This window comes from Pleurodeles waltl, chromosome 12 (assembly GCF_031143425.1).
Source record: "Pleurodeles waltl isolate 20211129_DDA chromosome 12, aPleWal1.hap1.20221129, whole genome shotgun sequence".
In the NCBI taxonomy this organism is placed as follows: domain Eukaryota; kingdom Metazoa; phylum Chordata; class Amphibia; order Caudata; family Salamandridae; genus Pleurodeles; species Pleurodeles waltl.
Window position 1 is genome coordinate 89,099,427 of NC_090451.1, and position 4,158 is coordinate 89,103,584.

Here is a 4,158-nt window from a genome sequence, read left to right on the forward strand (position 1 = left end):
CTGAGTTGCAACCACCACTGTCTGGGAACTGTTTTGATAAGATTAAATACGTTCAGAAACATGACTCCCAATAGTTCCCACCCAATTCAACCTCTGGCCACAGCACAAGGAACCTGGTAAGGGTGGGAGTAGTGCCCACAATGTGAAGAACATGGGCAAGGAACCTCTACAGGCTGTGAACGGGGCCACGGCTGCTGCTTCCTCACTCACAGGGGCCTTTTCTAGGTTTGCAAGTGAGATGATGTGCAAAAGCGCTTTCTCAATGGTGTTGTCAAAGTCAAATGATGATTATAGGTCCTGGGAGATGCTTAAATGTCACCACTGGGCAGTTCGTAAAAGTGCGTCAACAAGCACATGAGTTGCTTTTTTGAGGAAAGCATTTCCCAACTCACGAAAGTTACAGTGGCTCTGGAAAGGTTGTGTTTTATGACAAAGCATCATTCATTTATAGTAGAATTTAAAAGGTGTTTCTTTCTACAGGTTTACATCCACAGACTGTATGTTGTGCAAAAGTCTCCCTGCTATATTCCTAAAACCCTGCATGAAAAAATGCAATTTTTTTTTCTTTCCCATATTTATTTTTAATGTCCCTCCTTTCTACGTGTTTTTATAGAGAACTCTAAATCACACGTCCATCATCTTTCGTTGAAACCATATCCCTGCAACCCAACCATAGCTATTCAATCCATCAAACTTCTCACATGATTCCCATCGAATGGTCATGCTCAAGGCATTCATGTACAACACAGAAACAGGAGTAATTGCATAGAATGTTTTTTAAGAGCACAAGATCAATTCCAATAAACATCTGGCTCCAAAGTAGTGCGCTACTTGCCATAAAGTGCTGCAACGCCTCGTCAAGGGTAGTAAGTGCTATATAAATGCTATTTCAATAAAGTACAGCGCAGAAGTCTGGGTGGGAGCAGGAGGAGAGGGTCCGAAAGCGCAAGCCGCCTGGAGGTGCATCAGGGGCCCACAGCGCAAGGCGCGGAGCCTGGACTGGGTGTGCACGCAGGGGCCCACCACGCGAGGGACAAGGGCGGTCGTGGGGCCACAGCTTGAGAAACCTTGGCAGGAGGGGTCAGACATTGGCACACAGCACGAGCAACCTAGGCAGAAGAATGCCAAAGTGGGCAGGCAGAGCTGTGGGACCAGGGGCTTAGCTGGATCAGTACAATTGGGAGGGGGGGGGTGAGGGGGGGAGGTGCTTCACATTTTCCCAAACAATATGTCGTCATATAATGTTAAAATACTTTATACTAGGGCAGTGTGCATGAGAGGGGTTTAAGGGGCAGTTGAAAGGGCGAGGAATGCATATTGATAGAATACTAAGACGCAAAAACAGTGTTTTGTAAACATACCAATATTTTTGAGGACTTTCAAAATAGAGAGGGAAAGAATGCTTGCGTTTTTGTCTGCATGGATGTAACAATTTGTGGTGAAATCCAACAGACACCTTCCCATAACCGATTAAAAAGCACCTGTACCCAACTATTTACCAGAAAATAAACATATCAGGTGGGGATAGGTGAGGAGCTAGGGTGGGGGCTGGCAATGTGGGTGACAGCACAAATAGCCTGGGGGTCAGTGGGTGGGGAGGGGGACTGTATGGCAGACAGCCCAAGAAGCACAGGAAAGGTTGGGGAGCACACGGGCTAGCAGCTTGAGAGATGCATTCCTGTAGAAATAGACAGCACGAGGCATGTTTGGCACCAAAACATACTGAGACAGGAGCTTACAGAACTTGAAAATGGCGAGTGGAGACCGCTGTCAAGTTTCCTAGGCCGATACTCCAGGCCAGGTTTTTTTCCCTTGAATTCTGGGACTTGTAGTCTTGTTTATTTAACTATATAACGGGACCTCAAGGTCCAAAATTCAAAATAAAAAGCCTAGACTGGAGCAGCACATCACGCAAGGACCTGGAAAACATGACAGCTATGAGTGGAACAGGTCTAGACCCTCCCAGTGTTCCCCAACCCCCGGGCCACGGACCGGTGCCGGTCCGTGGGTCATTCAGCACCGGGCCGCCCCACTGTGGCGGGCGGTAAATGTTTGATAATTTTTCCGTGGCCCGCTTGTCACACAATGGGACAAGCGGGCCACAGAAAAATTATCAAACATTTACCGGTCCGTGGCGATAAAAAGGTTGGACAACACTGCTCTAAGCCTTTGGGCACTTTGTCCCCAATGACATCTCAGAAAAGGGAGTGATATTTATTGCACCCAAAATATCCCACTAATGCAGGGACTGCAATTTGTCATGCGCGATAAACTGCCCCAGATGCAATTCATGACGTCAATACAGGTATAACAGGCAGATTTATTTTTGTAACCACACCGTAATCCCCGTGCTCCATTATTTACCAGGCATTTTTCCCTCCAGCAAGTCTCTGTATTTTTTGTATGCAGCCCCCTGGTCCTGGGCTGAGGTTTACTTAGCATCGACATTCAGAAAGCTGAAAAACTGGATTTTTTTATTTTATTTACACTTTAATAGAAGGGCTGGAAGCAAAGGTGGTGTCCAAACACACTCATCTTCAGAAACACTTATTTTAAAGCCATTGTACAACAACCGTGTAACAACATGATAAAGGCTCTTAAGAAGTCTAACGGGTGCATTTCATTATCTTGCTGAAGTGTTTCACCCCAGTACCTCGGATTATATAACTGCACTGAAAGGCATTTTGTTAAAGTTCTAGTTCTCAAACATGAATTGGGAAACATCAATGCCTTCCCCACCCTGACACAATGCCATTGGTGAACTCCGTTGTCACGTGAAGCCAATCTACGTGTAATAACCTCATAGGTTATTGACTCAAGCACGAGCTTTTGTGGAACTCTTATTGCAAGGTGCTCTCATAATACAGAAAGGCGAGACAAAGTGAAACAAAACAGTTGCCTAAGATCACACAATTTGATGAAGTAGGGAAGCAGGGCTGTCATCTGTGCGCCGCTTGGTCACACCACAGACCAAACATTTTGGCCCATGGCAACATGTTTGCGAGCGCCCATGCACTAGTCTCTTCGAAGAGCAGGTCGCAAACCGTGCTCGCTCGGATTCTGTGCTTACATTTACCACAGGGAAGAGCCGGTGGGAAAAAGTACGCAAAACACCGAAAACGTAAAAAAATAAGAATTAACTTTTTTTTGGCAAAAACAGCTTGCACAGCACTAATATATCACTTCTTCCGTACAACCAGTTTTGAAAAGGAAAAAAAAACGAACACGTGGGAATAAAGATGTAAACATAATGTATTTGGGCCACATTTTGTATCGTTATCCGACCAACAAGACACCTTTCACTAGTGCTAAAGCAACTCACACTGCCCCGAGGGGGGGTAGGAACGGGGTTGTGAAGGGGGGGGGGGGGCAGCTCGGTGCGTGCTACATGAAAATATGGGCGGTCATTACGAATTAAAAGTGAACCCTTTCCTACTGTAGAGCAGCTATTTAATAAATGAATTAGATTTTTATGTTATATATTCAAGAACAGTTTCCTATTGGAAGCCTACAATGTCAGCTGACCAAGGCGAGAACGGGTTACCGATTTAAAAAGCGTGAACTTTTTAACGAAACGATGAAAGCTGCAAGAGACAATCACTTACTGAGAAAAGCTACATCCCCGCTGCCCTTCAAACCTTGACCAACTGACCCGAATTACAGCTTTGCACCAGAAGCATCCCCTTCCTATTATGGGTTCACCTTATTTGCATAATTGGTTTAGAACAGCTGCACCAAGTGCCATCATTAAGGCCATGTTCACGAAAATGCAGGTTGTTGCAGCCTTCAAACTAACATTGACAGCGAGTTAGCAACCTGCCCCTCACATCAAAGGGGCTTGGAGCCAGGGCTGGTTTTCAGCCACTATATTAAGCACTGTTATGCGCATAAGCACAGCGAGGAAGGCGAAACTACAATTCCCGGCATGCATAATATTGTGGGAAAAAACAAGCGTCCGACTGAAAGGCCTTTTCACAGTTTAAGGTACTTGCTGTGTCGACAAAATGAAGAGAGTCTTTGTAACTGCCTACAATCAGCAGAGATTCCAGTTTGCGGGGCCCATGGGAGTGTAGCTGGGCTAGTCCAGTTTTTTCGCTTTGCATTCTGGGACTTGTGGTTCTGGATTCGCAATGTATAAACGAATTTCCAAGCCTAAGA

The 4,158-nt window shown here is 45.6% G+C and overlaps 1 protein-coding gene across 1 annotated transcript in view; it reads right to left on the reverse strand.

Moving 5' to 3' along the window:
• The window catches only part of LOC138267758 (la-related protein 6-like), a 14,538-nt gene extending 10,869 nt beyond the window's left edge, over positions 1-3,669 (reverse strand). Inside the window, exon 1 of the mRNA XM_069216946.1 lies at positions 3,606-3,669. The gene's annotated coding sequence lies outside the window, so the exon portion shown is untranslated. The remainder of the gene's footprint in view (positions 1-3,605) is intronic.
• Positions 3,670-4,158: the final 489 nt, after the last annotated feature.